This window comes from Clytia hemisphaerica, unplaced genomic scaffold, assembly GCF_902728285.1.
Source record: "Clytia hemisphaerica strain Z4C2 unplaced genomic scaffold, Clytia hemisphaerica genome assembly, whole genome shotgun sequence".
In the NCBI taxonomy this organism is placed as follows: Eukaryota; Metazoa; Cnidaria; class Hydrozoa; order Leptothecata; family Clytiidae; genus Clytia; species Clytia hemisphaerica.
Window position 1 is genome coordinate 47,945 of NW_027103677.1, and position 10,798 is coordinate 58,742.

The 10,798-nt window shown below is 35.9% G+C and overlaps 1 long non-coding RNA gene across 1 annotated transcript; it reads right to left on the minus strand.

Moving 5' to 3' along the window:
- Positions 1-3,590: 3,590 nt before the first annotated feature.
- Positions 3,591-4,262, minus strand: LOC136803657 (uncharacterized). Its single transcript, XR_010846182.1, has 2 exons — positions 4,193-4,262; positions 3,591-3,722 (listed from the first exon to the last, which is right to left on the minus strand). It is a non-coding gene; the product is annotated as an uncharacterized lncRNA (long non-coding RNA).
- Between the last annotated feature and the right edge of the window lie 6,536 nt (positions 4,263-10,798).

Consider the following 10,798-nt stretch of genomic DNA (forward strand, 5'->3'; position numbering starts at 1 on the left):
TCTCGGCCTTTCGTCCAAATATCGAGAGGGATTATCGTAAAAATGAAAATTTTTTGTTCCAAATTGAAATTGATTAATATTGTAGTTCTTTCTCAATCTCACTATGTCAAAACCGTTGAAGTAGTTCACCATAAAACATGCTTCGTTATCAAGCAAATCGTTTAATCCTTGCATGAAGAAATGGTGATCAAAAGTATTATCGTAAACACCCATTTTCTGGTTATTGTTAATGAAGGTGATGTTCCTGAATTGGGAGCAACTTAACATTGAAAAGTCCTGGAAATTCTGCACAACACCATTTGAAGCAGTAAAATAAACAAATGCTGATAGAACGAATAACTGGATTGCAAGAAACATGCTTGTCTTCTTATTTTGTCTTTCAAACCTCTTCAGTGTCGATGATTTATTACTGCAATGAATCTGATTTAAGGATGATTGTTTATTTGTCTTCTTATAAAAATGCATATTAAAAAGAATACCACATTCTTATCCCAAGTATGAAACTTAAGACAACCACTGTTAATTGAATAAGAATTGCTAAAGATTAAATAATTGCTGTTTGCTTAATCACTTTTTAATTAACGTGGTAGGTTGCTACCATGGCGATTAAACCCCCTCAATTAAAAGCTCGTATTTTACACCGTTGAAATTCTCAACTTCAGTTGAGCTACAATCTGACAAAGTCTGTCTGTTCTGCGCCATCTTAAGTTGGGTGAAATAGAAACTCACTTATCCTAGTTAAGGCCCGGGCTCCCACTGGCGTACGCTGTGATTGCACTTCTCAAGCAAAATCTTCTATGTTGTTGGTCAAAAGAAAAGTAAAGGAATGCCATTGTGGTTCATTCAGACGTACAGTCGAGAAAAGTTAAAATGCGCCTAAATTTCTTTTCAAGTGCAAAGTCCTTTTTCATGATGCAATTTTTTCTCCAAGCTGATCGCAGCGCAGACAATGAAGAGACGTGCCTTCAGGAAGCTAGACTTTTTGAGTTTATAGCTAGCGATATACTTTCCCTTTATGGTGTTTCTGTATGACTGTCTGTGTACCTAGTCTAACCACCGTTAAATGCCTTCGGGAAGGTCTCTCCTAACTTAGAAAGCCAGAATTTGGAGCTATTTCACCAAACCACTGGAGCGTAAGTTATTTAGGCTATCACAACTGCATGAAAAAGTTTAACGTGCGCATGTCAGGCAAAATTCTAGAAAGGCAGGGTAGCGTACATTATATTCAAAAAAGAGCACTTTTTCTGCTGATTTTTCATAAAAAGGACTATTTCTACCATTATTTTTCTTAATTCTTGAAGGGCAGCGCCCGATATCCGGACGCTAAAAAGGCATGAAAAATGGTCTGAGAAGTGAACTTCTGACTAAATTACAGTAGTTAGTATTCAGTTTCAAAGACAAGAAACAAAATTTGACATACAAAACACTTTTTCTAGTCAATGAATCGGCTCATCATCATCATAACCAGTCTGCCATTTTGTTTGTTTTGATTTGCACAAGTAATATTGTAATTCGTGTTATATCATACACTGTTTTGATTTGCATTTATAACACTCGCTTCAGCTTTTCAAAGCTAAATCAAAACTAAAATTGTAATATGTAATAATGATAATACCATATAACGTAATATGAAAATATGTATACTACCGTCCCGGAAAAAACCCGAACATTTACGGAAGAGACTAACTACGGATATGCTTACGCGACAACAACAACAAAACAATTCGCAAAATTTTGAGATTCCAGTCCAATATCTATGCGTGAAACTATGAGTGCCTCCTCGTCGCTACGCTCCTGCGGGGGCAATAAAAAAATAAAATATAACAATATTTTAAAGAATAAATGACAAAAGGAATGCACAAAATACGAAGTTTCATTTCTAGCATTTTTTGCCCCGCAGGGGCTTTTGTTGCTTCACGCAGCGGATTTGCTCGCCAGAAGAATATTCATGTTCAGATTCATGTTGTTTCTTCCGATTCTGAGCGGGCCGCCAGGGTTTAAAAATGTTTGCGCGCGATATCTCTTTTGTTGCTACTTGGTACTTTATAAGAATCAAATCAATAACTCTTGATTGAAGGCCATATACCTTTCGGTAATTAGTTTTTAGAAAGAAAACAAAGGATGGCGAAAAAATTGAGCATATTTATTTTTATTATAAGCATCTACTTTATAAGAATCAAATCAATGACTCTTGATTGAAGGGCATATACCTTTCGGTAATAAGTTTTTACAAAGTAAACAAGGGATGGCGAAAAAGATGAGCATATTTATTTTTATTATAAGCATTTTCTTTATAAGAATCAAATCAATAACTCTGATTGAAGGCAACATATCTTTTGGTAATTAGTTTTTAGAAAGTAAACAAAGGATGGCGAAAAAGATGAGCATATTTATTTCTATCATAAGCATCTACATTATAAGAATCAAATCAATAACTCTTGATTGAAGGCAATATGCCTTTGGGTAATTAGTTCTTACAAAGTAATAAAAAAGATGGCGAAAAAGATGAGCATATTTATTTTTGTTATAAGCATTTTCTTTATAAGAATCAAATCAATAACTCTAGATTGAAGGCAATATATCTTTCCNACAACCGGAATCTAAAATATTTGTTAAAACGGGCTTTCTTCTCCATTTTCAGATGTCAAAACGCCTTCCGTACGCCCTGACTGACGCCCGTTTTAGCGCCTAAAGAAAGTCTACTTTATAAGAATCAAATCAATAACTCTTGATTGAAGGCAGTATGCCTTTCGAGAATTAGTCCTTACAAAGTAAACAAAGGATGGCGAAAAAGATGAGTATATTTATTTTTATTATAAGCATCTACTTTATAAGAATCAAATCAATAACTCTTGATTGAAGGCAATATATCTTTCGGTAATTAGTTATTAGAAAGTAACAAAGGATGGCGAAAAAGATAAGCATATTTATTTTTATTATAAGCATCTACTTTATAAGAATCAAATCAATAACTCTTGATTGAAGGCAATATATCTTTCGGTAATTAGTTATTAGAAAGTAACAAAGGATGGCGAAAAAGATAAGCATCTACTTTATAAGAATCAAATCATGTGCTATTCCAGAAAAAGTCTGTGCTCGAGAAGTTACGAGAGTTTCTTTTTGACGGTGACTTTCAATATTATCGAATAATGGAGCGTATCGAATAGGAAAACGTCGAATTAAAAGAGTGCTAAAATTGTATTACTGAGTGACCCAGATAATCCAATTGGAAATACAGTTGACGCTCTCTAATTCGATCTTCAAGGCGATTGGATTTTCATCGAACAAGGGAGCTTATCGAATAAGGGAGCGTCGTTTATGAGAGTTTCTTGTTGACCTCGACTTTAAATTTCATATCGAATAAGGGATCCTATCAAATAGGAAAACGTCGAATTAAGAGAGCGTCAACTGATAGCAGTAGTTCGATCTGATTTTTAAATTTTATCATCTGAAGTAACATTTATGTAAAAGATTCCGAGGAGAAAAAGACTGAAATCTAAGCTGGGTGGAAAACATTAGATAAACAACCATTTGGACGTCTTTAAAACATCCAAATAACGGTATATTGATGGTAGCTAGAATTGAACATACCTTGTGAGTCCCCACCCGACAGCGAATGAACATAAGAGGAAAGTTAACAATAGAAGAAGAGTGAAGAAATAATCGAATCTCGCTCCTTGATAAGGTTGTGATGATGGTTTGCAGTTCAACATCAAACTGATCTGAAAATGATATGAAAAATATGAAACGGATGATTACACTATTTTTTACAAGCAAATCCAATTTTTCGTGTCAGGGCTGGGGTTGCTTAGCATTCTAGCTCATTTTCTGAAACATTTTCTTTGATCAACCCTGATATGCTATCATATTTATGCTTATTGGGGCAAGGTCTGTCGTTTGCCATGCTGAGATTATCTAAGAAGCTTTTACTTTACGAGATGCAGTAGTAAAAAATGTAGTTAAAATGTACACCGCATTTCGGATGACAGTTTGAATGTAGAGCTTTCTTTGTTTTCGCATTTTATATTCTGCTGGTAGATTTCTAGCATTTGTATGAAAACTAAAGCCGCGCAACCTAAGTAGGAAATAAATGAGAGTTTCTAATCTCGCCTTCGGCTATTACCTTATTGGGAACCACTTCAAATATGAAGCTCGGAATTGAATATTAACCCACTAGCAAACAACAGTATACCTTTTTAACATAGAATAATATGAAGAGTTTTATGATACCAACCACAGGGATAAGCGGTGTAAAGAAGGTTCCAAGCCTGTAGAAAGTAGAATGAGTTGTTGTAGTTTGAGTTGAAGTTAAAAAAGGATTAGTAAGTCAGTCTGTGACCACAGTCGGAGACGACCCGAAGGCTCCTCTTTTGATAGCTATCTACCCGAAGCTAGGAGAGGGCGCCACTCTTTCTCCCTGGATTGCTCCACTTGCTACTTGCCCTTGATCCTTCTCATAATTGCTGAGCATCAAGCAGAGAGGCATCAAGTACCATTTTGAGAATCTTTGGTATGACCACAACCTTGAGAACCGTAGTCGGATGCTCTACCACTGCACCACGGTCGCTTGGCTCTTAAAGGGCGCTAACGAAGAACCCACTACACTACGGTCGGTAAGGATTAAAAGACTCGCTAACCTCTAGAAACCATAAAGGTAGAGGTTATAGAAGAGATTTTTAGGAAAAAGAAATTTCGTATTTACCGGATCTTTCGGTATATGGTCCGTGGAAGTGAAAAAATAAATACTGAAATTTTGGACTCAAACAAGCTCATTTAAGTTTTTTTGCTAGCTTAAATTTCTTAAATTTACCACTACTGTCAAAGACATGGGCGTTTCCGTAAAAAAATATATTACGTCATGAATATGAAGTGAAAAATAGATTACCATATTAGTGATTGACCGTAAACAAGTTCCAACACATTTTTAGGGATTTGGAATTCCTGCATACCAATTTTCTCCCTCAAATTACATCCGCATCCCAATAAGTAACGATATATATATCTACAAAAAAGAATGATCGTATACTTAGGTTACCACTTATACAATAGGTGAATTTAGAGGAGGGGTTTCATGGTTGGCGGAGGAGCGGAATCGACCCTTTTTTCGGACGGAGTGGCGGAATTTGGCGAAAATTTAGACGGAATTACGGAAATCGGGTTCTCTGACGGAGACGGAAAATTAGACAATTTTAGTGCGGAAAAACGGAATTTAGTAAAAAAATTTGCGGAATTTTCGACAAAAATATTGAATTTCAAAGGAATTTTCGGTGACGGAATTTTGGTTCATTTTAAGACGGTTTGACGGAAATTGGAGAAAAAATTGACGGAATTGCGGAATCGGGTACCCCCTGAACCCCCCCCCCCCCTTTAGAGTCGAGGAAATATAAAAGTACAAACAGTTTTTCGTGATTTCTATCCTTCTTCGCGAAAATAAGTATCTTTGAAAATTCTTAATAGGCCGACTCGAGAAAATTTACACTCGCGAAAAACTGTGAAAAATTGTAAAATAAAGATGTAAACTAAACATTTTTAGCCTTTTTAATCTTGAAAGACAACAACAGTTTTGATTGAATTTAAGTAAGAAGCAGTGCTCACTTAACTCACTGTTAACAAGTTTTCTCGTCCCTTCAGTTAACAATGATTAACAAACCTTACTCCATATTTCGAAATTTCTTAACTCGTCTCTCTGCTCAGACAAATTTGCGTCCCCCCTAAAGTTTTGGAGTGGAAATTTTGCTGTAATTTGTTTTATGATACACTTTTAGTCCCTTCAACGACTTTAAATGCACCTTTTTTATGAGAGTAAATTTGGCAGAAGAGGCTCAAAAATGCCAAAAAATAAGAACAATTTAAGGATAATGCGGAGCCTTGATTGGCTGCGTTTTAAGAAAATTGAAAGTCAAATTAGTAAAATCAGGATATTAAACCTAGAATCGGTGACAAAATACTTGGCACAAAAGGGAAATCCACCGGGAAGTTTTGAAACCACAATCGATTTGCAAGTGCTCTAAAGTAGGTTAGAAGGGTAGAGTTTTAATTCTTAGTTTTAACGCTTTGGATCCAAAAGTTCAAAAATGGTCCAGTAGGGCTTGAAATATAGTCTAGAAACCAATAAATTCTCTGGATAAGAACAATTTAAGACAAAAGAAATGAGAACAGCCGAGTCTGAACAAAAATTTACTCGTTCTTATAAAAAAATAGTTTACAATGTCCCCGGGGGGTACTACCCTTGTCGACCGACGGGGGTGCTCCGCTGAGGTTCGAAAAATGGACCCTACGTGGGACTCGAAATTTGCGAAAAAAGTGACCCTGAATGGGACTGAAATTCCAAAATTTTCTCAAATTTTCTACATTTTCCCCAAATTTTCCAAAAATAGGCACCCTACGAGGGACTGATTTTTCTATTTTGGTGTTTTTACGACCCTACCTGGGACTCGTGGAGGTTAAAAAAGGTACCCTGACCAGCGGAGCATCCCCGTAACCCATTTTGCCCTAGTACCCCCCCCCCGGGACAATGTCCTTGTATGACAATAATTTGTCTCTATTACTAATAAATCCATAAAAATCACCAATAAATACAGTTGACTCTCACTAATTCGAGCTTGAAAGGGAAGTTCAATTTGTTCGGACTTCGGAGTTCGAAATATAGTATTTTACAAGGGTTTACACTTAACGGGAACTTATAACAATTGGTTCGAATTAATGAAAATTCGAATAAGCGAGAAATAGTCTAGTTCATTTCACATAATACACGGTTTACTTGCTGAATAACCAATTCAAAAAACAGGGGGTTAAAACAATCGTTTTCTTGTATCATGATATAGTTCATAGACGATCCATTTCGAAGTTGAGGAGTGTCTTCAAGGGTAGTAAGGGTTTGATATATATGGATTGTGTTCTCTTTGTTAAATTTCATTGGTGATGAAGGTGGACCCTTATAACTTTGACTTATAGTAATTGGTAAGTGGATAACAATGATATCATCCTTCTGTTCTTCTTCTTTCATTTCTTTAATGAATTTGTCTCTTGGCTGATGACTTTTGTGGCTGGAGATTATGAAATTATAATACGTATAGATACGGTTAAATGTTGCATTCAAAGATAAATTTTCAAAAACATCATTCCAAATTTTGTTGCTAGGGAAACGATTACCATTATCCATTGCCCAAAAGTACAAATTAATCCGTTTTGACGTTCGACATGTGACATTAGCATTACGTGTGTACCTTTTTTGCCAGTCGTACTGAGGATTGAGCATAAGATCCATTAGTATTCGATGCAAGTGTGGGTCGAATGGAGGTGACCCAATGATAGCATCTACTACAAGGTTTTGTTTTGGTAGCCAATTCCAAAATGTTTTATAGATAGCGTTTCTTAAACTCCATACCACAACGTCGATTTGTTTTTTCTCGTACATGTTTTGAGCTTGCTGGATCATTTTAAAATAATTATAATACGACCTCATTGGAGATACATTAAACACGAAAAAAAGAGTTTGCATATTATTATCGTTGTGATGACGTATATTTAACAAAAGCTCCAGCAAATCATTTTCATCTGTTTGCGTGACTGATTGGAATTGGGTGTCGATAAATTGAGTGTAGTTCTCTTCATATAGCCGAATCAAACGATTTTGTACCGGTGAGAATGCCCAAACTATAAAACAGGGCTCATGCAACATTGACTTGATCAAATATCTCAACTGCACAGTAGAATCTTGCAAAGGATGTAATGCGGAGTCTGTTAAGGGGTCTTCTAATATATTTGGAATAATACTGACAGTCTTGACTTCAAAGCATGTTGTAATGGTATGTCGAAAAGCCATCGATACTGGTAAACAAACGATAAAGCAAAGAAAACATGTTGATAGACCAGCCATTGGTATCGACCTATACATTATCATTTGAATATTTTTTAAAGTTTCGAAAAAAAGCTCTTGTACAGTCACATCGTACTCTCTTGAGACTATAAAAGAGATAATATCAAACGAAGCTAAAAGTTGATTAAGTTTTTATAGATTACAAAGATTAAGATAATCCAAGACTCTACTAATTGATTTCTACTTACGCTCTTTTTCCATTAGAAAATTTGGTAAGAACAATAAGGCCCTCTTGAAATCTCAAAATTGGCTATAGTAGTCAATCTCTTAAGTTAAATAGACGATTACGGACAAAATAGAAAGCTCTTTTTTTGTCGGAATTGTCAATAAATACCTTGAAAAGGAGAAACAACTCATGTTTTATAATGAATTGCTCAAAGACTTTTTGGGTCAGAATTTTGAGTAAGAATCAAATACACCCCTGTGTCACAGACCCACTGGGACCCCAGCCCCACTGGAAAATTTGGCAAAAATTTCGTCCCCGGTGGGAAAATACCCTAAAATTTCAGCGCCACTGGGAAAATGACTTTGATTCTATCCCCATTTGAAATCGTAATAACTAAAACGTGAAACGTCAGAGAGACGGGTGGAAACGATATGGAAACAGGGGGAATCGCCCTGGAAACGGGGAGAAACGACAGGGAAACTGGTGGAAGCGACATGGAAACGGGAAGAAACGATTGGAAACGGGTAAACGACCAACAGTGAACAAAGTTTCTGTTGTATCATTAGTCGATGAACAGAGGGTTGGAACAGAAGTATTCTTAACCTTAATAAACCAGTTTTATTGATTGAGATTTATTAAAACAGTGTTGATTTTTTTCAGAGTGGGTGTACGGATTTCCAAGGAGTTTTAAATGGGGGAGAGGTTAAACATTTGGTTATATGGGTTAAGTTACGTAAATACTAAACCCCGAAACAGATGGGAAACTAGTGGAAACGAATGTAAACGGGTGCAAACGAGTGGCGAAACGGGTGGAAACGAATGAAAAACAAGTGATACTTTTATGGACCTACCTGGTTATGCATTTAACACATATATAATTGATATCTACGTGACCGTGACCATTAAAAAATCATTCAAAACACAAATAGTGACGATCTATTAAAATTAGTTTTTTGTTTCTTATTAAAAAAAAGTTTAGAAACCAAAATTTCATGCTCTTGAAGCATTTCTTTATATTCAAAACTGAGTGTGATAAATTGCGTGGGTTGCGTGCCTTCGTGGGTCGGGAAAAAATTCGTGGGTCCAAAAAAAAAATTCGTGGGTTCACAAAAAAAATTCGTGGGTCCATGAAAAAAATTCGTGGGTCCAAAAAAGAAATTCGTGGGTCCATGAAAAAAATTCGTGGGTCCAAAAAAAAAATTCGTGGGTCCATGAAAAAAATTCGTGGGTCCAAAAAAAAATTCGTGGGTTCACAAAAAAAAAAATTCGTGGGTCCATGAAAAAAATTCGTGGGTCCAAAAAAAAAATTCGTGGGTCCAAAAAAAAATTCGTGGGTCCATGAAAAAAATTCGTGGGTCCAAAAAAAAAATTCGTGGGTCCATGAAAAAAATTCGTGGGGTCACAAAAAAAATTCGTGGGTCCAGAAAAAAAATTCGTGGGTTCACAAAAAAAATTCGTGGGTCCATGAAAAAAATTCGTGGGTCCAAAAAAAAAATTCGTGGGTCCATGAAAAAAATTCGTGGGTTTTGGTAAATAAAAATTTTATGTATTGCATTTAAGCATTTTTTTCGCGTAAAATTTCAACATCAAGAATTTGAAGAAAAGAAGAAAGACAGATAAAATGATTTCTCGTGTTTTTGTACACAAAATATTTAGGTATGTGAATTTTTTTTTCGACTTCTTTGACTTCTTATTCATAAAAAAATGTCGTGCACTTTGTATTTTAAACTGTATATATAAAGAAACTATCAAAGTAAAGGAAATATTTTTAGATAAACACGAGGTAGAAGGAATTTACTTTAGTTAAAAGTTAACAAAAGAAGAAATTTTATGGAAATGACATAGACGACAAGACACGAGCCATAAGGTGTCAAAATATTAATCTTTTTATAATAATACAGTTTGCGCTTTAAATTTAATACAATAGAACAGAAACTTGGGCTCTAATCAAAAGATTTATTACGAAATCCTAGCTAGCAAAGAGAGAATTTTTTTTCAAAAATAATGCAATTTTTACTATTAAACTTATTGCCCCCGCAGGAGCGCAGCGACGAGGAGGCACTCATAGCTTCACGCATAGATATTGGACTGGAATCTCGAAATTTTGTTGTTTGTTGTCTATCAGGGGGGGTCGGGGTCAAAAATGCGAAGCACGGAGGCCGTCGTTCAATTCATAGAGGTCGCCGTAGAAATCATCGATGTCGTCGTCTATTACATAGAGGTCGTGAGCGGACTATAGAGGTCGTAGTGTAAAATTCAACATTTTAAGATCTGGTCTTTGATTTATAACATTAAGGTCTGGAAAATACACGTCACTATCCAATCATACAGGTCGTCGTCCAAACGTAGAGGCCGTCGTCCAACCCTAGAGGTCGTCGTCCCACCCTAGAGGCCGTCGTCCAACCGTAGAGGTCGTCGTCCAAACGTAGAGGCCGTCGTCCAACCGTAGAGGTCGTCGTCCAAACGTAGAGGCCGTCGTCCAACCGTAAAGGTCGTCGTTCAACCATGGATGTCGTCGTCCAACCGTATAGACGTCCCCGACTTCCCCGATTTTCAGGATTTTTTGTTTTTTGTCCATTCTCTTAAACTTTCAGTATTATTCAGTAACAAATTAATCTTGGATTTCTCCATAAAAAGATTCTCTATGCCGTGTTGCATTTCTTTTTTAAATTTTATTTGTAGTAATTAGCGTAAAATCACCCTGGACGACTTTTTTCTGCAATAAAGGAAGATAAAGATAACTCGAAAACTTT